Below are 23,179 nucleotides of genomic sequence, written 5' to 3' on the forward strand. Positions count from 1 at the left end.
TGTTTGCATTTATGTTTTCCTGTCTTCTTTTTGTCTTTTTTCAGTCTCCAGTTTACACCTGTATTCTCTGTCGCCCCCACAAACCCTCACATCCCCTCAGTGACAATAAAGATCATACTGACTAGGCTTATCTCACAAATGTACCATGTTGTCTTTGCAGATCAAGTGGGAAAAAATGTGTTTACAATGAACTGGGAGATGAGTAAGTCTAATTAGTGCAGGGCATGTTAGAGTCAAACCCACTCAGTAGTAATAGAGCACAGTATGGATTCTCCCACACATTTACTCACATTAACTCATCCAGTCACTTGGAAGCACCATAGAGCTAGAACTACTGCGCGATTGTCAGACTACAGAAGTGTGTACTGTGGGTTTGGAAACCAGCAGGTTTGCACTGACATGGACTTGGCAACAGCTGCTGTTATCTCTGGCTTTGCAGTGTTTTGTAATTTGACTATTCACATTCCTTAAAATACACCAAAAAATGGCAAGGCCTCATTATTTTCCAAATTTTATTCACACCACACAAACCCTGCGATTACCTCGTTTCAACACATTCACCAGCTGTGGTCATCATTATGTATGCTGAACAAAATTATAAACGCAACACTTTTGTTTTTGCCCCCATACATCATGACCTGAACCCAAAGATCTAAGACTTTCTCTATGTACACAAAAGGCCTATTTCTCTCAAACATTGTTCACTAATCTGTCAAAATCTGTGTTAGTGAGCACTTCTCCTTTACCGAGATAATCCATCCACCTCACAGGTGTGGCATATCAAGATGCTGATCAGACAGCTTGGGTATTGCACAGGTGTGCCTTAGGCTGGCCACAATAAAAGGCCACTCGAAAATTTGCAGTTCCATCACACAGCACAATGCCACAGATGTCGCAAGTTTTGAGGAAGCGTGCAATCCATGTTGATTGTGTAACAGAACTGAAATTTAGCAGTTATTTCTTGCAAGAACTTTAGCACTTTATTTCTTTATTCCACTGTTGTGCAACAAGAAACTGCAACATTCTGTATTTTAGGTATTTTAGATATTTTAGAGTCTTGTATCTATGTCTTGCTGCAAAACTCATTACCAAATAAAGTAAGTAAAGTAAGTAATTTATGCATATAGAAAATATGCAAGATTCTTCATTTGCAATGCAAATATTCTGTCATCTTGATATGATATGTATGTCAAGAATAATAATCGTACTTGGATGACAAAAACATCCTATTAATGAAAATGAAATATTATGGTAAATAAATAATTACACAACCCAGACAGAGTTGACACATGCTGTATATTTCAATATTTAAAAGTAGTTAGTGTAAGTGTAAGATGTTCATTGTCATGCTTTCTTTTCCGCGACACATCACTTACCACAATGTCTCATGCGACTGCCCCTTCCGTCAGAGTAAAATCAATCTGATTTAAGCTTGTACACCGAACCTTATTGGCAAAACTGGAAACTGATCCCCACCACAGTAGCCATGCAATGTTTGGCACTTTCATTCGATAAATAACTCTCAACAACTCATTGATAATTGAGTGATAAAGAGTTGTCTATCAAGCAACCAGTACATTGACGAATCAGTTCTGCACTGATAACGACCTAAGTATAAATGAGATTTTGCTCTCCATGTGTATTGGGCAGAAAAAGAACATGCTGTGTCTCCGGTGAGGTGTGTTATAAAACCTTTAAAGCCTACCAGAAAAATAAGCCCCAGTCAGCCAAGGTGAAAAAGCCGTCCTAAAAGACTCTTTCAATCTCTCACAGTTTTTGAATATTAAAAAACCAGGCAGGATTTTCAATGACACCCATCTCCTACAATATAAATGAGGGGGAAAAGAAACCAACAGGCACAAGGCATCAATTAGAGTCATCTCCCATTATTCACAGCCTCACATCATGCTTTCATTTTATATCACGTAGCACAGTGTAAAAATGTAAACACCACTTGACAACATACCGTGTGTGTTGTGGGTGGGGGTCTCGCCAGCGGGACCATCTTTCATCTCTGCATTTGTCATTATTTCCCACCTCATCCCTCTATCTCTGTGACTGCTGCCCTCCTCTCTCTGTTTCTCTCTCTCTCTCTCTACCTATCTATCTACCCATCCATCTCTGTCCACCCAGCTCCCTCTACCTTCCCATCATCCCTCAGTACATCTGGCAGTATCCACCCCCTTATCTGTGCTGTCATGGTGGACACCCAAACTGTGCTGAAGAAAGCGAAATCAAACCCCTCTTTGTATTGTAAGTGTCAAAATACTACAGGCACTCCCTTATGAACTTTATTTTCATATTTATCCATAAAAGACCCAGATATTGTCAATATATTTTATCATTGTATGGTAAGTCACATTTGCACTTAGAGAGCTGTAATAGATGTAAATGTCTTATAAAGTCAGTCAGCAAATGTATTTAACTTGTCATTTAGCTGCAACAGAGAGGAATAAATCAGGGATACAAATAAGATAAGGAGAGAGAGGTGTAAATGGAGGATGCAGGTAAAGAAACAGAGTGTGTGCATGCATGAAAAGAAAAACTGAGCCCATCTCTGCTGTCTGTCTGTCAAAGTGTCATAACACATATAAGACACAGATCCACAAAGGAAAGCACAGTGAAAGAATCAGATCATCAACTTTTCAGGCTGGCTGTCAAACAAGTAAGTAATATTGAAACTGTATGTATTCATTTTATACAATTTTCAGCAGACAAAATACCTGACAAGTGCAGATACTGCACCCTGCCTGTGGGTAATCTTAAGGGAATGTGAGGTGGAAAAGCAGTATCCACAAACAAACAGCGCTCTTTTAGCTTCCTTGTCCAGCTGAAGTAGTTTGTTTAAGAAAATACATTTTATTTTAATTATATATACATGGATAGGTCATGGCTATTTGTGGTTTAGTATGTCATCTGTTTTATCTAAATGAATATTTTTCAATTCCAAACGACAGCAAAAAGCACATAAGTTTGGCTTTAGCTAAGACTGGCCATGGCAACGTCCCTAGCTAGCCTTAACTTGATAGCACTCTTGCATTAGCTGTTTAATTGACTCTCTCTATGTGAGATAGAGTTCAGTGAAGTAAGAGTCTATGGGTTACAAAGGGCAATACAACGCCAGAATCCAGCTACTACATTCAGCTTGGGCTGGTTTGGTTAATGGATACATGTTGTTTTCACCGAAATGACACATTTCCATCAAATATTAACTTGTGTCCAGTAAATTTAAACAGATGGCAAAATGCAGATTCAGGTCTTAACTCATTCTTAAAAAAATATGTGGGCTAGTAACTGCCTTTGCTATAGGTGATTATGAATGATAACTCTTCAAAACTTTAGCATCACTCCTACTGAGATGCACATTCAGCACCAACACACACGGTAAAGTTGTAAGCAGGGCTTCTAAAATCCCATTGCTAGCGACTTAGCTCAACTTAAGCTCTTTTCACACTAACAGAGGCAGCAATTGACAGCAAAAAAAGACACACTGCAAAGGGCCACCTAGCTGGTTTTAGAGCCCTTCACAGAAAAAAGCACTGAACACAACAAAACGATGCTACACCTTTTGGTTGTAAACCTGGAATATTCGATTTGAAGTGTGGCTTTCAAAGTCAAAACCCCTCAGAAACACATTTTGATGTATTCACTTTGCTCGGATTGAATGCGTAAATGTTTGTGCACAGAGGAGGATTTGTGACACAAAGGGGCCTGTCAGTAAGGCGCTTTGTACAAAGTCAAGGATGCATGGTTCATACAGCTTGTTTTTCTCATTTCCATTCAATGTTGTAGCACATGATAGATATTTGTGCCTCATACAGCAGATGACAATGTTCTTCACCAATAAGATGTGTAGCTTTTTCTTCACAAATAACAAATCAGATGCATGTCTCACTGAATCATAATGAAGTGTTGGATTTAGGATTCACAGAGAGGCTCGCCACTTTGCATGAACATGACTTTGGTATCCCCTCAGTACTACAGTTGCTGTTGTGCACCAGAATGGTCCTGGTTTTACTGGTGAGTACTATGGATCTGAGCAGAGTTCAGCCTTTAATATTTGGTGGCAGCATCTTATTAACATAATCCACATCTGTTGCTAAGTAACTGGCAAATCACCATTGGACAAGCTCTCTAGATCAAGATCACCTATATCATCTTCGAGGTCATTACTGCCTGTATACTGCATATTGAACCTTATGTAGTCATTATGTGTAATTCCGGTAATTTTAATCAAGTGAATGATTTATCTAATTTTATTTGAATCACTGTTGATGCTCGAATTTCTCGTTCTTTAATGTCTTTATTAGCTAATGGCTAATTGCTAAGAAAAAGACAAGAGCAATCTTGTCATGTTGGAGGTAAACATCATCAGTGGGATCCATCTTACGGATTCACCACCTTGATGCTAATGCAATAGAACAATGCAATCTCCTGTGTCAAATCACTCCATGAGAGCATTTTTGTATGTTTCATGTGTTCTGACTATCTGCTGACTGACAGAGATGCACATTACATTCAAATATGCAACAGAATGGCCACAATAATCTGTAGGAGGGAGGCAGATTGCTGATCAATACCAGTGACTCAGCAATTTCTTGGCCAAGTGCTGAGACATCGGCTTCTCAAAACTCATTCTCCAATACATATTCACTGTTTTAGAACAATAACCTCCCACTCAGCAGAATAACAAGACACTCCGAATCCCTGGGTCTCCGCTTTAATTACCCGCCACACCTAAAGTCTTTCCACAGCAGACGCAATCATCTCCGCGCATTGTTTGAACATATGTTGATTTCATAGTACCCATGCGTTTCCATATTCAGAAAGACGGGCTAAGGATGCACATCCAATCAAATGTGCAAACGATGTCTCGCTGTCTTGCTGTCAGTTACAGATCCAGCACGTCAGATGGCAGTGTGGCGCTGACACGAAAGGTGTGAGATTTGTTAATAAACCTATTTCCTCGATCATCAGGCTACAGCTGAAACACTTAGTTCATTAATTAATTGCTGATCGACAGAAAACTAATCTAATCAGCGGATTACGGGTGAGTTTTTTTTTTGTTTTTTTTACATTTTAACGATTAATTGAAAGACATAATCAGCAGAATAATCAATAATGATGATCATAGGTAGTTGCTACAGTCCCAAACCAGACTATAATTTGGTGCTCTTTTTTTCACACAAGACATGAATTTATTTATTTTTAATGCACCAGCACAATGCAAAACGGCAACATTCGCACAGAAGTGGAGCATATTTTCACATAGCACATCATACCAGGGGCCTGTTTCACAAAAGTGATTTGCGAGCACTGCGTGTAAGCACACAAATAATTGTTGCTTGCAAATTGCAGATAAACTTGGGTGTCCTATGGGGCTCTTGCACGCTCATGCCCAGGTCGCAAGTATGACGTCTGTTCTGATTAGGGAAATGCATCAAAATGAGCCAGAGGAAAAGATCTTGTGTTGCAAATTGCAACTTGCATGTTGCAAATTTGGTGAGACGAGCCCCAGGGCCCCAAATTGCTGATGTGAAAAGGGATTTCATTTATCACTTATTTCAGTTACAAGCTGAGACAAACACAATTCCATGTAGTCGGAGTTTCTACTGATTGCATAAGTCCATTAAACCCAACATAAATTTAAGACTGAAGTGACTTATTAGTGAACTTGAATTGGTAATTTGCTACAAATGGTAGGTTAATCTTGGAGTCAAAGATATCTTCATTAGGTGATTATATTCACATACTCTTCCCCAATAAAACTAAAGCAGTTCAAATTGGACTTAAATTTAGTAAGATTCTTTTCCTACAAAACAACCTGGCCCCTCTCTTGCAGAGAGTGACTTATTGCTGGTCTTTTATTGCTGCAGACTCATTTGAAGCATGGATGAATGAGAGCAGCAACCACAGCCAGCAATTTTCGCCCGGTCACAAGCACATTTCTTTTACCAGGTAGCCTGAGAATTAACTGGTAAATCAGACAGTGAAGAGGTTATCCTGACAGGAGCATCCCCTTCTTTGAAACAGCAATGCCAGACAGCCAACCTGACAGCTGTTTAGAACTCGCTAAGTCAACACAGGCTTAATCCCTTGCGGTGCAATAAAGTTTTTTCTTTTTTTTTCATTTGAACTTATTTATTTCATCGGGGATTTATGCCTTCTTGATTTCATGAAACAGGTGGTCCAGGCATGCGTAAGTGTAATCCACTCAGAATAAAACTGTTATTTGTTCCAGACTGTTAAGTCCATTGAGCTGCATTTTGGTGATATGTCAGGCTGAATAAATTTTCACAGGCCGGCCAAGCAGATGGTTTGTCCACAAAAAGAGGGAGAGACAAGAATAAGAAGCAGCTGCGTGTTGGTGTTACGTAGAACATTTCTTTAGGCAGTTTACAGATGTTTGCATACAGAAGGGGAGAGATTATGTTTTATATTGGGAGAAGCATTTTCTGGTTGAGAAAAAAAAAAGAGGAATAGCATAAATTATTCCGGACGCAGGTTTGTTTCTTCTGTAATTTAGGGTGAGGTTGCCATTACAGGAGATTGGTTTCCACACACTAGAATTTTTCATATTATGGATTACCTGAATATATACTGTGGCAACTGAAAATTCTTGATTCTGATTGCCTGGCAGGTGTGGATGAAAAGACGCCACCTACCATTAAAAGTCATGTTCATTAAATGTACACAACATCCAATAACATCCATAAATCACTCACCACATATGATGCTGACATTCCTCGTGAAAATCCAGCCGCCTGGACAGTATGGGTTCAGTTAGATCAGTTAGATAGCAAATGAAATCAACAGGGGGCGTCCGCTGTCTGGATGACCAGTTTAGTGTCAGACCTAAATGTGCACTCCAACAGTAAAATGTGTAGGTAACAAATATACTGTATATATTGCTGGATATTAGGATTACATTCCCCTGTTGCTGATCCTCACAAAACTCCTGCACTCTCTTTTTACCAGTCCAGTATGTTTTATATCCATTTCTGCTGGAGTCTGCCATGTAACATCCTGTTCCTTTGCCACATGCCATAAGGTCTGCAAAAGTTGAAAAATTCACCTGTAATAGTCACCTGTAGAAGTCACCTTCTGTCAACACTAATTAGACTAATGAATGTCAAACATTTGACAATTTTTGTGGTGTGATGATACAGCGAAAAACCATTTTAAATCCTGATGTCTGAACTAGGATATAAAGATAATAAAATATTAGTTAGAAACAACATAGCAGGAGCATTTGAGGACATTTCTAAGAGGGGCAAAGAAGGGCTCAGGGCAAAGAAGCTCTCCAATTGGCCCTAATTTTGACATGCTATTTCACACCATCTTTAATATAAAGGTTGTTTAAGTCATTTTCAGCTCTAGGTGATCCCAGCTACTGATATCAACACTGGATTTAGCCAAAATTATATCTGCAATCCTTCAAAAAAAAAAAACAAACCCACAAATAGTTGGAGAAGAAAGAGGGAGAAGACCACAGAGTCCACCAGAGACACCAATGCCTTTGATCTGCAACCCCATGAAACTGGCCAGCCTACACACACATGGTGTATGCATGTATGTGTGTGTGTGTGTGTGTGTGTGTGTGTGTGTGTGTGTGTGTGTGTGTGTGTGTGTGTGTGTGTGTGTGTGGGCGTGCGCATGAATGTGTGCATAATTATGTATCTCACTACAAAATGTCAGTGGACTTCAAAGGACATCAGACAAGTACACAGAAACACACTGCATCTCCCATTATTTTGAGAAATAGGCCAGAATATATTCTGCAGCAGTGTGTTTTGGCCTGTGTGTGTGTGTGTGTGTATCTGGGACAGAAGCTGTGTCTGTATTCCAGCCAAGTTCTTTGCATCTTTGACCAAAGAGCACAAGAAATTTTCAAGGATGGAGAGTGGGTGCAGCAACACTGATAGAGATGAAAAGATCAAGCTCAAAAATCAGTACACACACATACACACACACACGCAAACAGTAATGTAGCTAGTACATGGTCTTAAGTTATACATACTGGTGTCAATGTACAAATTGCATTGCAGCCAAATATTGAATCTTAATCTTTGGGCATCAATATTACACTGGACGAACCAAACAACTTGTTTTCTCCAGCTTCTATAGATTTGTTTGTCTTTGACTGTCAGTAAGGAACACATGCAGTGCTCTACAGCTGAGTAAATACAGTCAGATACTGTAGGTAGACTACATTGATGACGGTGAAACTCCAAAATCAGGCATGAACGGGGCGAACTCTCGTGTAAACAGTAATGTAGCCCACAGTAAGTGTTTTCAGTGCAACTGTCCACAGAGTCGCAGCGTTAAAGACGGAGAGATTTTATTCTGTGCTGAGGATAAATCCACGATGTGCGGTGAGATCTGTCCTTATATCGATGACAGATTGATCATAAAGCGGTCATGTTCAAGATCATGTTTGGGTAAAAAACTAATAGTCTATCTAACCGGGATTTTTTACCGAAAGTTTTTAAAGATGTAAATACATTTAGATACGTGCTTTGATATCGACAGAACGAATGAGGAAATGAAACAGTGTGTTAGACAGCCGCCTCATTCTCCGCAAGAGGGGAGGAGTCAGAGAGAAACTGACGGTTTTCCAGTTTATCCTGTTCACAGCATCAGTTGACGGAGTTACTGATCAAGGGATTATCTGATCTTGCTCTCTGAAACGGAAAACTCAGAATTTTCACTAATCCGGGGGGCTCTGGTCTATGTTTATAACTTTAAAAACGCTGATCCAAACTTGTGTGCATGTGGTGGCCGTGTGGACCCCCACATGCACATGGTGGTTGTTTGGTTATCTATTCTTATAGGCTATAAAAAGGTCAACCCCAGGGAGAAACACATGTGGCTCAGCTTTCACTCACAGCACATTGTACTGGTTTGCAGTCCAAAATCTGTGTTCATTTTTGTTTTGTTGCTTATTTGTTTTTGCAAAAATACAATTTATTCATTCCGTAATATTCTTCCTGATGAGGTTATATTTGCAAAATAATAATTAAAAGACTGAAAAACCCAAAAGAAATCATACTTAATGTACTTTTGATTGCTTATGTGGTCCAACAGCTGAGCAGTCTACTTCTCACATATTGACATTATTTCTGTCTTAGCTCAATTCTGTGATTCACAAGTAGCCGACCAGATCAGTGAGTTATTGGGCGTTAGTTAGAAAATGTTTTTCCACACCCAGAGCACTAGAAAATACTATAAGGCCAAAATCCATTCCAAACATTTGAGATGTGTATCAATACTCACAAGTCTCATTAGCCGTTAAAGTGCTTCTAACTGCTTTTCCACACGCATTTGCATCTCGCCTGATAAAGCAGCAGGCACATACATATTAAAATACTCGGAGGGGAATAAATACAACCTCGATACACCCAGACTTGTTAACATTTTGTGTAAGGAGGGCATCAATTTGTTTAGGTTTCCAAACTGAAGCTGGAGTTGTAGGAGCTGTGTGTGGAGGTTCCGCTTTTACGGTGGGATTTCTCATTTGTTTCCAGTCCTATATAGTGTGAAATCAGTGGCCTGTTCAGCCTGAGTGGGTGGCATCTGAACTAATTAACATCCACATATGACTCACATGTTTAGTTATGCTTCATAAAGTGAAAGCCTATGGTGGAAAACACAACAATATGGCTAGTTAGTTCTAAGTCACTGCATCCCTGCGAAGACTTTGAGTTGAACTAAATGAGTTATAACAGAATACAACACAAGCAAGTTAAGTGAAGGCTTTTTGTCCAAAGCCTCTAAGGTTCACTGGGTACTGTACATTTATTTGAATATGGCTCCGGTGGATCTGAACCTACTGAACAGGAAATGTTAGTGCTGCCCTGCCCCTGAGCTACATCCACATACATATAGTATGTTTATTTATGCATTATATATCCAGACACACACTGATAGACCAATTCGCACATGCCTCTACATGTGCAGTTCATCATTTCAATTCATGTATATAATTCATGTAACACATGTGTGGCCAAAAAAGCGCTAACACGCTCACTGTTAAAAACAACTTATGAGGCTCTTTTGAATATGACACAGGATATCGTGAAGAGATTCTTCTTCACAGCTTTTCAAATGCATCTCACGCTCTTCGCAAAGCTGAATGAAAATTGTGAGACACCAGCATTTGAGGCTTCCTACCTATTGTCTTGTCTCTGAGGTGGATGGATAATTCTCCAGCACTAAGCTGCTTTAAATGCTGATTGTGTGCATAAATAACAGCTGATACCAGTCCTCCGATCTGCTATTTGTTCATCTCCCCTATGACCCAACTTTAAGCCCCATCATGCCTTTTATAAAACTCAATACGACACAAGTTCTTTTTAATCCATGTCCTACTATTGCATAAGAATGCAGGCCTATGCTATATGTCCGTTACATAAGATCATGATGGAAACACACACCATCTGGTTACGGTGACGTTAGTGATCCTCCGTATGAATACCAGCCGACATTTTTTTTCACATAACTATGTAGCCTATGTATTTGTCCACGTTTACATTAGACATTACATTCTGCATATTCTGGCCACTGCTTGTGTGGCTCTACACCAAGTGACAGATAGCTCAACAGATGCCTCAGACACTAAAAGAATTAAATGATGAGTCAGACATAGAAGTAAAGTTCAGGGCTGTTTACTTGTTTGTCTTCATCAACGTGCTTTCTTTCAGTGTTTTCCAACAGCTCTGTGAAACTAAGAGCAAACACACAAGAAACGTTAAGGTAATTTAGAACATGCTGAAATTAAACAGATGGCTGCACTACTCATGGAAAAAAAGATGTAATTGTCTATAAATTTCACTAAATATGAAATAACACAACAAACAATAGTGTGTACAGACTAAAGCACATCTTAAATCTGACAATGTAGAAAATACACCTCATCACATATTAACTGTATCACTAAAGCACAATATGAACTCAATTGCTAAAGGCCTCAATTCAGGTCCTGAATTATTATTACTTTGTCTACCTGACGTGTGGGCCCTGTATCAGAATACACACGGTGCCTAAAATAAATATGTGTTTAATCAAATGACCACAAACAGGCGGTCGCCTGGGGCCCACAGCTCATTTTTGCCCTGACTTTACTAGTGGGTTAATATAGTGGCTATGCTTACATTAAAAACAAACAACAAAATAGGAGCACATGAAGGTAACATCAGTTCTTCTAACTTCAGCCTTAAAGCAAGACTATGTATCTAAAAGGTAGATCAATTTATCATTTTAATGCACAGGGTTGTGTAGTTGTAGTTCCATTTACAGTATGCTACCCACAAAAAGCAAACATTACATACAAGAATTATATACACTAGATGGGTGGATAATAGCAAGTCATATATATAAAGCTATTTAACATGGTGCATCTCTGATGTCTGGTGGCAGATACTTGACGGCAGCAGGGTGACTGGGCTGTGGCTGGGTGGGTACTGTCCTTTAGTATGTCATATCAGACCAAGTAATTAAAAGAGGAAAAAGTCTACTGCATTTATTATGCTTATATTTAGACAAGTATGCACACAGTGAATCCTAAAATTACCACTAGTCAACGTCTTCCCTTAAAATATCAGTGCAACAATGATTAGGTCAACTTATCATGCATCAAGTAAGTGACTACAATCAGGTGGTAAGAACATGATTGAAAGTGAAATGGTGTGAATATCTCTGCATTATATGAATGAAAACACAAAAAGGCATTTAAATTCAGCACTTAGGCCTACATGTTCACTTATTACTTTAATCAGGATATGTATACATCACTTATAACTCGTGCTTCACTTGTGATTATCAGAGAGGTTACTGGTTAACACAATTTTAAAAAATCTACTACTGAGACCAAAATCATTTCCACTTCTAGAGCCAAGCTTTTTTTTTAAATTGAAACAATATATCTAAAAATAATCTGTTTTGCATTAGTTCTTATCCTGAACCAGGCCATACACTATAGAAAACTTATTTAGGATCCCATGACACAGGAAGACATCTTGTTCTGTGCTGCTTTAGGCAGTGCTGGGATTTCTGCTTGTGTCTTTTCAGTCTTTCTCTTGTAAGACTTTACTTTGACTGAGCCGGTTGTATTATATCAGGTTAGGCAGGGCTGGGCTGTCTGCCAGACAGTGATGTAATTACATTGTTAACAGTCATTTTGTCAGGCACTGTGAGCTATACGCAGGTCGTAGCCTTTCCCTCTCTCACTTTCGGGGATGACATTACACTTGCTCCACCTTGCTCTCTTCCTCGCTCTCTCAGTCTCGCTCTGTCATCGAGGCAGACAGTGAAGGCTTGCGAGGGCGACAGTGACTGTGCTTCTGTTTAAAAAGGCATTTGACTTGTAACTTTTACTGCGGTAATCCCTGTCAGCCTCACTGACATTAAATTTGCCTCCACATTTTGTCACTGGTGTCGGTTTGTTTTGTTTCTCTGTGATACAAAACTTCTCTAACCTTTCTCTTCATTGTTTTCTGCACAGTGATAATAAATGTCTTTCCCTGTCGAGCTGATGGTGGCCCATTTGGTAGTACATCTAATTACCTCATTATTCTAACCCTATGAGACCGGCTTTGTTTCTGGCACTAACATGCAAAAGTGAATAAACTCCAGTTCTAACCACAGCCAATATGCAATGAAGACTACTCAGAAATCTCTATGGGTGACTAGAGACACTACTGAGGCAATAACGTAAATGCAGTGTGCTTTCAAGTTAACATATAGCAAACACACCAAAACACAGAAAAAATTTTGAGCATTTCAGCACGCACACTGTAATAGGTCAGACAAAGGAAGAAGAATGAATGATAAACAGATATTTTTGGATGACAGCAAGTGGGATGATGTGTTTTAAGTCAGTATTTTGTGTGCAGGAGTATGCAGTTTGGAAGAAATCCAACAGCAGCGATCAAAGAGAAACAAAACAGAAACGTTCATTGTAAAATCTGGAGATGCGTGAAGCTCAGGGTAAGTTCATCCAGGAAGACGGTCTTCATGCTTCATTCATTCACAACTCCTGGATATGTGCTAAATTGTCTATAATTTTCATCCACAGTCCCTTTCTTTATCCTTTCATTTTTATCTGGGGTCATTGTGGAGCTGGGGCCTATGCCTGAATATACTGGGCAATATGTTAGGAACCAAAGCAGCACAGCAAGCTGAAAGCACCAGATTGTCATATCATCACCTTCCAAATTTTATTTAGTTTGCAATTAGCTCTGTTTCAGGCTCCAACAACTCCTGAGGAAATTGGTGCCTCTTTAACCACCTAGCTGGTAATTTGGTCTGCTTGTTGATGGGCAGGTAGGTTACAGCTGGAAACAGCTACCTGCTGTGGCTGCAAATGACACAACTGAGAGCAACACCTTCTACCTCCCAACAACACATACAGATGTTTGGTCAAAACCCCTAGGCGTCGCTTTTTAACACCCCTTTAGCGTAATTTTAGGAGGTTTAGGGCTCCGCGATCAAGTTAGAAATAATAAATATGCAACGTCCGGTCTGGCTTTCAAAATAATAATACTAGTGGTTAACGTTGTGAATTTGGTTATATTTAAGTGACCAAAACTACTTGGTTAGGTTTAGGGAAACATCATGGTTTAGGTTGAAAAAACCACAATAGTTACATGACTTCAGAGTTATGCAACATTACTTACATAACTTACGTAGCTTAACTAAAAACAATCAGTGCTGACTTTTTTTTACTCTCTCTCTCTCTCTGGTCTTATGCAGAGTTTTATGTGCATTCCGTGCTGCCGACAACTGCGTGCACGTCACGGTTCCTCGCAGGTCTATTTCAAGTAGCAGGCTATTTAAAAACAATATGATATTCTTTGTGTGGTCCATCAATGGTGATAAATTATCCAAAAGTCCCGCGAGGTGCAAACAACTCGGCACAACACCGGTAAAGCCGTCTATGTCTCTGGTCTCCTTCTCTTCAGCAAGTGTTCCTCTTCTGCCACTTCACACATACACGCTACGCCTACACATGCGCAGTGACGACCCAGGGTTAGGTTTACAATTTTGGATTAATTCACGCACTTTAAAAAACATTTATTGAACTTTTTCTTTTTTTTTTACGTGTTTATTTACAGCATAGAATGTTGAAATGTATATTGTAATAGGTAGTGTATTAATTTATTGAAAACTGATTGGACGAAGAGCACTCCCATGTCGCCAAAATGGCATGATCCTTGTTTCACTGTGAAGCTTCGACTGTGAGATTGACAGTCGAATAAGGCTTGTATCTTCAACTATTCAGGGTCAGACCTAGTACAAAGTTAACATTTTCTTTTGCGCTGAAACAGCAGAGTAATAAGTAATTGCTACTGGCCCATAAAAGGTTTTGGAAAGTATATAAAACATGTAGTCACATCTAGACACAAGATTGATACAAGATGGTCACTGAGAGGCCAATGATGCTGAGTCGATTAATTAAAATATTTATTGAAATTCTCTATTTCCTGATGTGTGACATTTTTGGTCATCTCTCCTCTGCTGAACCTCGCGTTCAGAGATGAAAATGTAAAATATGGACGGTATTCTCGGCAGAGTTATCTCGCAGTAACATTTGAAGTTTTAAGCCATTGCTACATCCTTCAGAGCAGAAGGTTTTCTGATCATTAGGATTTTGATGTCCTGATTTTGGTGTCCTGTTATCATTGCCTTATCCACTTTACTGTGATTTGTCAAAGTAGCTGCAATAAAGGGAGCCGCCTCTATGTCTTTATAAAGGAGCAGAAATCATGGCCAAGTGACAGAATGATTTCTTTTTAAAATAGGTCATCTTGTCCATGTTTTATTTCTCTAAAGCACTTTAGGATTCTTGTCACTAAAAAAGAAAATCACCCTTCTCTTATTCCTTTTCTGGTTCAAAACAGTGGTAGACAGATTTTCAATGGCCGATGCCAATATTAAGGAGCAGGTTGGCCACGATGGCCAATATAGAATGCCGATATCAAAAGAAAGAAAAGTCTTGTGTAATTCCATTGTTCTATGCAGAGTACAATCTAATATACATGGCTATCTTAGCCACTAATGTGTATTCTAGAGCAAAACTGCCAGCAAGTCACGTTGACACAATCTAATTCACAAACTCTGAAGGGAAGAATGTAATGTGTATTTAACTAGCTAGATAGCTAGCTGCTTATGTTAACCTACAGCATTTCCATTGGCTTACAGCACACACACACACACACACCACATCTTAACCCTGCTCATAGACACACATACACAAACACACACAAACCTCCCAAGCTGCAAACACTCCCCCAAAGCAATGTCACCTTCTGATGTACTCAGAGGTAAAGACAACTGGACCGTAACCTTGAATCACACTGTGTCTTTGTTTGTGTGTATGTGTGTGTCTGTGTAACTATTGTTTTGTTGTTTTGTTTTGTATGTGCGTCTGTGTGTGTAGGTGATTAATCAGAGCTGTATATTTGGTAATGTCAACCCAGAGATGATAAATGAGATCTACAAATGTAGAAAAAATTGAAAACACATGCAGAGGTTACACCAATATACTGTACACACACACACACACACACACACACACACACACACACACACACACACACACACACACACACACACACATAGTTTGCTTGCACCTGCAGAAAGTTTATGGGAAGGATAAATTCAGTGAACTAGCCTACTACGCGTGCACCATCAAACCCAACACAAAATCACTGTCCAATCTCATTTGTGGTGTGAAAATGTTGCAGCATAATTGCATATTAAAAATAATCATTTGACAATTACTTCAGTAACTATGTGGGAACATACAAATATATGCTTGTACAAATACACACACAGGCATTCGCGCTTTACATGTCATAAATATTCTCCTTTTCTCAGAACCATACAACCAACAGAGCCCAGTCTACCTTTCAGTCAGCCTGCAGATTCATAACTTACCACTGTCTGCACATGAAACAGTGTTTCTGTGCTTTAGCCACAGAGGGCAGCTCTTTGTTGAATAACTGAGCGAACACAAGCAAACACACTGGGTTCCTCAGTCTGGCCCTCTTCTTTTTTCACACAGGCAAAAAGACAATCACTCATAGCTGACAAGCATTCTCCCACATAGAGAAATATTTACACACACACCCACACAATCTTGAAATGGCTCACTGACACACTCGTTCAGAGCAGCTAGTATTAATCTCAGTTTAAGTCTCCACTCTTAAAGAGTTTCTGCATCATAGCTTCCTAGATGGATGGATTGCATTGACATTGACCAAAACAGGTAACTGTGCTGAAGCTATAAATAATCACTATGGAAATATGAGCAGGAGCAAAATCATAAACTGTTAATTGCCTAGACATTTCAACACCTTCCCTCTTTATTAAATGACCAACACATCCTCATACCTACACGACAGAATACGTTGATTGCCAACAAAAAACAGCTACAGGAGTAACGTTAAACATATGGTTAACATTGTGAAAGGGTCACAGTTTGCTTAGGTTTAGGGAACAAAACTACTTGGTTTGGGTTAAAATAAGTACATATGTAGTCACATACTTTTGATTTCATACGGGACAGAAATCCCGGACGCCTGGATGAATGTCCTGTGTTTGTTTGAGCCATCCATCCACCCCAACCATCTCTATACTGCTCTAGCCGTAATTACAATTAACAATAAATGTCAATATGGGTCGTCATAAGCTGCTTGCACAGACAACCTGAGGACGGGCTGTATATGACAAAAAGATGATCAAAACATAATATACCAGTACCTGATAAAAACACGTAATACCAGTCAAAATGGGAGAAACACAATACACTTTTGCTTATCAAGTGTTACCCAGTGTTACTTCCGCAAACACCCAAAATAGCTGGTAAACCATTGTAGCACACCACAATTCTGCTGTTTCCAAATTTCAAATTTAATGAATCGGGTTCTCCTCACCTCAAGACAGGTGACATCCAGCTTTTCCCACTTTCCACCATTATAATGGAGCTTCAGCCACAGAGAATCAGTGTAGCAGAAAGCCCCTGTGCAGCATAGTAATTGCAGCTTGACACACCAGCCACTTTTAGAGTGTACTATAGCAAAATGCATGTCTTGTGTTGTGGAGCATCCTCATATACCTTGAAACAATGAGCGATATGTGTATTTATGTTTTTTCTTTTAAGTAACAACAACAGTTCTAAAAACATTGTATCAATGATAATGTGAAAACAATGTGTAATTAGTATAAATGAGTGCATAAGTATAATATTAATTAGTATAGCGTTCATTTAATAGTGTGCTGTATACCCGTTATACCCACCGAACTTACAACATCGCAGCCCCCACCCTCTGGAATTCCCAACCCATAAACATCCGTGGCTGTACTGACCTGCACACATTCAGATCACTTATCAAAACCAACCACTTTAGATTAACCTTCAAACTTCAATAATATTACATTATACATATCTGTAATTTATGTATTTTGTATTTATGTATTTTATTTTAATGTACTAAATGTGTTGGTTTTACAGTAAAGTGTCCTGAAAAGCGCTATAGAAATAAAATATATTAATATTATTATTAGTAGTAGTATTATAATGTTAATATATTCATTATGAAATGTTACTATTTTGAATATAATTTCAAATAATAGTATATGTTATTGCTTAACACTAGCATAATATTACTTCCAGTTATAGCAATTTCACTTCTGTGGGTTGTTTTCAAATGCTCCACATGGGTCTGTAATTTTTTAATGCTAAGTAGGTCTACTAACTCGTCATTAATCACAACCATTTATGCATTACAATGAGTCCAAAATTTCCAAAGTTTGCTGCAGCACGTCAAACTTTTAATGTCCCGCCCACGCAGGCTGTGATTGGTCGGTTCACGGAAAGTGACATTTATTGTGCTCATCGGTGTCTTATGAAAAGTTGAACATGTTTGAACAAACGGCACCCGATGCAGCTGAGTGACAAGCTGGCCAAACACAAACCAGCTGCAGACGATGCATCTGGCAATGTTGTGACAGTGTGAAAGGCCCTGTAACCATGAATCTGTTCAACTGAATCTGCAGCTCACATCGACTATAAGGAGCTTTATAGTGAGTTTCAGCCTTCAAGTTTGGCCTGAAGAACACACTGCTATAACCTCCTTGTTAGAGGAAGGCTAGATAAAGTTGGGAAGCTCTATGCTGCAGCAAATGAAGTTTAAAAAAACATGAAAAGCCTCTCTATTCTAAAGAAAGAGTTATGTCCCAAATGCAGTCCAGAAACCATTTTGATCTGATGATAAGAACATTTTTAGACTGCAGATCCACTCCTATTCCCCAGAGCGTGTGTGTGTTTATGCAGGTTTGAGTGTTTTTGTGTGACGTGTCTGTTCACATTCTCAAGGAAGACTGCTTTGTTAAGAAGTGCTAAAAGCCTCTAATGCAACAGTGACAGGTTGTTCAGTGCACGTATGCGTGCGTGCACATATGCGTGCGTGCACGTGTGTGTTTGTTCTGTTTCCCTGCAACATGCTGTCACGCTGCCACACCAAGCATGCCACATGTCACAACCACTTTCCTCAGGACTAATCGCACGTGGACTTGAACGCACACTTTCACAGTCGCGACTGCCAAACAGTGTTTTGGACTAATCTAATTTTACACACAGTTTGCAATCAGTGAGGAATCTGCTGCACACTGATTGATTTCTGCAAGGTCAGATGGAGAGGTGAAGAGAGGTAGAGTGACACGCTGAAATAAAGGGGGGGGTTGTTCCCATCTCTCCCAGTGTGTCATTACTGGGTGATTATGGTGGTAATGACCCTGTAACTCTAACACCTGGCAACTCTACATACACACCCTGTTATTGCTCTCCTTTCTTTCCATTGTCTTCACATCCTTATCTGTGGGGAGTGGTGACTCAAAATAAGGGCCTGGTGGCAACCCAGGGGTCCTTTAAGAGGGCTCAGGGGGTCTATAAAATCATTTTATGCCAGTTCAACATTTGAATACCTAGCTTTACCAAATAACTTTATGGATCTAATGTGGGTCTATTTTGGTAACAAATACACTTTAAAATCCTCAGTCTGCAGGTTACAGAAGTGTTAATTGGTAGCAAAAATCTACTGTTAAGAAGCCCCAGCGCACAATATGTTCACACTGTGCTCCGATGCTGCTCAATTGGCAGATTAGCATAAAAGTCTGGTTGAACTGGGAAGCCCTCAGCAGTAGAAATCTACGAGGTGAGCGCAACTATGAATGAATGTGAGGCACGACTTTGCTGGAAAAGCAAAGTCCTCAGCAAACACCTTTCTTGGACAAATGACAAATAAACTGACAAAAGCTGCAGTCCAGTGAGAAGTAAAGGCCGGGAAAAACATGTCAGACTTCAGTCGATACACGACCCAGCTTGGCGCTCATAAGCAACTGACATGTGAAATCTGGCCTCTACTGATGATTGTATACTGTAGTGATCAGGTTGCAAATGTGCCTCTTGGATCACCAATGGAATGAAACCGACCTCTCTTAGAATAGGCACAATGGCTCAGAAATCTGTACTTCACGATTTACTGTACATCCGATGCCAGCATGTTACGTAGTTTGTCCGACTTTCATGCAAGATACCAGAACTCGCCTCCTGTCACAAAACTGCAAGTATTGACAGTAACTGTGACCTTTGCCTAACCTTAACAAACTTACTTACCATAACAATAATCTGAACCATAGTTCCCATTCACAGATATTGCAGACATTGAGCGTAATCTCCAAAATGATGGATCAAACTATTCCCATAATGCAACTAAAAAGTATCTTCCCGCTGGTTAATGCTCACATTCTTCAGACTCTTGGGCTTGTAATCTACAAGACAAGACATTAAACAACTGTTTTCACAGGCTGTGAATTACTTCTCTCGACAATAAATTGATCTTCATGTGTTCTAATATTTAAATTTTACTAGGGTGCAGGGATGGAAAAGGACATTAGCTCTATTGAAAACTAAAAAAGTACCAGTCATATTCTAAATCTACAAGCATTTGCATTTGTTTAATACATGCTGAGAAATAGTGCATTTTATTTTCCGGTGGTTATAATCACTAAAGGCCTAAGTAAATTAAGTTCCTATCTCTTCACTAATGGCCTAATATAGCTTTGTTTTGTGTCTGTGTGTGTGTGATGTGTTTGTTTGTCTGGATTTGTATATATGCCACCATGTGCTGTTTCCCTCTGTCTCATGTTGAAACATCTCAATTATGCCTCCACCACTTGTGTGTTTCCCCCTGTGTGTGTGTGTGTGTGTGTGTGTGTGTGTGTGTGTGTGTGCGCGCGTGTATGTGTCTGTGTGTGCTGTTGTTATGTGGGATCCATTATGCCTCTGGTTTGTTTCTGAATTCAGATTCATGGCCCACTGCCAAGACTGAGACCTATCAAATGCATGAATGTGTATGCGGGTGTGTGTGTGTGTGTGCATGCACTCAATGAGAAATGTATCAGACTTAACCATGGGAATTGTGAGAAGGCAATTTGTTGTTTTCTATCAGATTTCCCCCCAAAATCATAATGACATTAACAGACAGGGGCACATTTAATAATTTATTCTAACAAGGGAGGATGCAAATTGCCTTGCGTGTGTTTACATGTTTGTGCACTTGTGTGTGTGTGTGTGTGTGTGTGTGTGTATGTGTTGAAAGCACGAATGAAAGCAGAGCTACTTCACAGTCAGACCTCAGGCACTGCACTGGCATCACTCACTCTCTTTCTGCCTGTATTTCTGATGCTCTCACTCCCATCTGAATAAAAAGATCTATACCGAAAAGCATCATGACAGCAATGCCATTACACTCTCTTTGTCTTTCTATCTGATTCTCTGTTGGTGTTGTTATAAACCAAATGAAGAGGCTTTGCTGGCAAAGTTAACCTACTGTAGTATTCCAGCAGTCACATACACACATACACACACACACACACATACACACAGTAGGGGTATTTGGAGAATTGGCTGTGAAGCCGCTCCCAGCTTGCCCACTGTGAACTGAAGTTAGCTGTACAAACAGCATTTAAACGGTCAGGCTAATGTACGTCTGTGTGTGTATGTGCGTGTGAGCGTGTGTATATGCGTGCGTGCGCGCGCATGTGTGCGTGCTTAAGGTCTTTGTAATTGAGACAAATATAACAATGTAGTTCTGAGTATTGAAGATCCAAGAGTAAAGGAGATGAGAGAGAGAAAATGAGAGAGATTTTCATAGAACACACAGTTGATGGTTGAGGGAAAACAAAACGAGAGTGAGGAAATGGATTAAGACAGAAATGGGGAGTAACGACAGAGAATGAGGGAGAAGACATGGGGGGTTGGCAAAGACAAATGCAGCAATCAAACAGTGTGTTACTGGCGGCCAAAGTAAAAAAACATTTCTGACAATCAATGTGGTCCACCAACAGAACAAATTGTAACGGTAAAGTAAACTCTCTTGAGGGGTGCTTTCTTGCTGACAGTTTGATGAGAGGATGGAAATCAATCTCTCGCCTACAGTACAACGTAACTAAGGCCAAGAGGTGATTAGCTTAGCTTATCCTATAGCCTGGAAGCTCTAAGGTTTACTCTTTTTAAACGAGATGTTTGGATCTTATGAGGCGTTGCGTACTGTAACTATTTATGCTGCGCTACACTAAATGCCTCTAGCCTGGTTCCAGACCACTGAATCGCCTGAATGACCAATCGGTGCTTAGTAAGCAGGGTTAAGGATGTGGACCATATTTTCCCACATAACTAGCTAGCTATCTGGGTACATTTATGAGAAATAGTGACAGACAAATGGCGACAAGGGTGGATGACGGTGCAGCTATACAAGTCCACGTACAGAAATATCAACTCTGTAATTCAAAGGAATCGCTAATGTGGCTTCTTTGTCAACTAAAAATGATGTCGGCTGAACAGGTGCATCACTCGCGACTGAGTGCTTAGAGCAAAATGTAACAAAAATAGCTTCCCAACACGAGCCAGCTAACATGAACTCAATATCCAGGTGAATGAATGAGTCAAAACAAAGCGGCAATTTCATGTCAGGCTAAATCACCTACTGGTTGCTAGCTAAAAACTGAGGGTAGAGACGTGACAGTGGTATCAATCTTTTTATCTAACTCTTGGCAAAAAAAGCAAATGAGCGTGTTTCCCAAAATGTCAAAGTATTCTTTTAAGTGCAAATCATATTTTTTGTGCTCAGGTAAATTTAACAAATTTATCTTGCAGTGTTCTGCCAATAGACATTTTGTGTTCCTGTATCTTACTTCTTGCCTCTCATAGTCATTTGTCTTCTCTTCATTTGTTCTCTTTCCTACAGTCCCCACCTCTCTCTCCTCTCCTCCCTCTCCCTATTTGTCCTCTCCTCATCCTCCTTCTGCTCCTCCTCCTCAGTGATGTAGCGTTATGCATACTGTTACAGTTTTAATTCGACCTCTCCTGTGCTGTTCCTCCTCCGAAATCCATCTCTCCATCCGTCCAACCCATCCCATGTGACTACCGTCTCTCCTCTGTCACTCCATCCCTTCTTTATCCTTTCCTGTTCCCTCTCCTCTTCACATTCACATGTCTCTGCTCCTCCTCCCACCCGTGACTTAACAAGCTCTTTCACGCTCTCTTTTTTGTCTCGCTTCCCCTTGTCATTCTCTCTCCTTTTGTCTATACTTTCCTCCTCTCAATTACCTTGTCTGGACAGCATCTGGCAGCCTGGCCCTGTGTGTGTGTGTGTGTGTGTGTGTGTGTGTGTAGGTAACCAGGTGCTGTGCTGGGTTCTTGTCCTTCTGAATGGAACAGCTGCAAACAGATAACAAGTAGCTGGCTTCCCCGCAGGTATGGAGACAAATTAGAAACGCAGTCACATTCTTCAGTCAGGACCTTTCCTGTGTCACCCTGCGCTCCAAATGAAACAAATCGCTACATGCTGGGGCACGTAATCACCATCATATCCAATCAGCAACTTAAAAAAGAAAATCAGACATATAAATCATGAAACAACCATATTGTTCAAGATCTTTAAAATGTGGCATACCTGTCAACCCAGATTGTGACCTGGTTCAATAGTAGAGGGACTTGATAACTAAATGCTCTGGTTCCCACATAACTGATGCTGCAGTCTGAAATTTGTGGTCCATATTCTGAACAGCAGAGATGATGCCCTCTCTGGCAGGGAAAGAGCTTCCGTCATAGTCC

The 23,179-nt window shown here is 39.9% G+C and overlaps 1 protein-coding gene across 2 annotated transcripts in view; it reads right to left on the reverse strand.

The window, feature by feature from the left end:
- Window positions 1-23,179, reverse strand: part of lrfn5a (leucine rich repeat and fibronectin type III domain containing 5a) — a 113,725-nt gene that overhangs the window by 69,200 nt on the left and 21,346 nt on the right. The window lies entirely within an intron of this gene.

This window comes from Micropterus dolomieu, linkage group LG11, assembly GCF_021292245.1.
Source record: "Micropterus dolomieu isolate WLL.071019.BEF.003 ecotype Adirondacks linkage group LG11, ASM2129224v1, whole genome shotgun sequence".
In the NCBI taxonomy this organism is placed as follows: Eukaryota; Metazoa; Chordata; class Actinopteri; order Centrarchiformes; family Centrarchidae; genus Micropterus; species Micropterus dolomieu.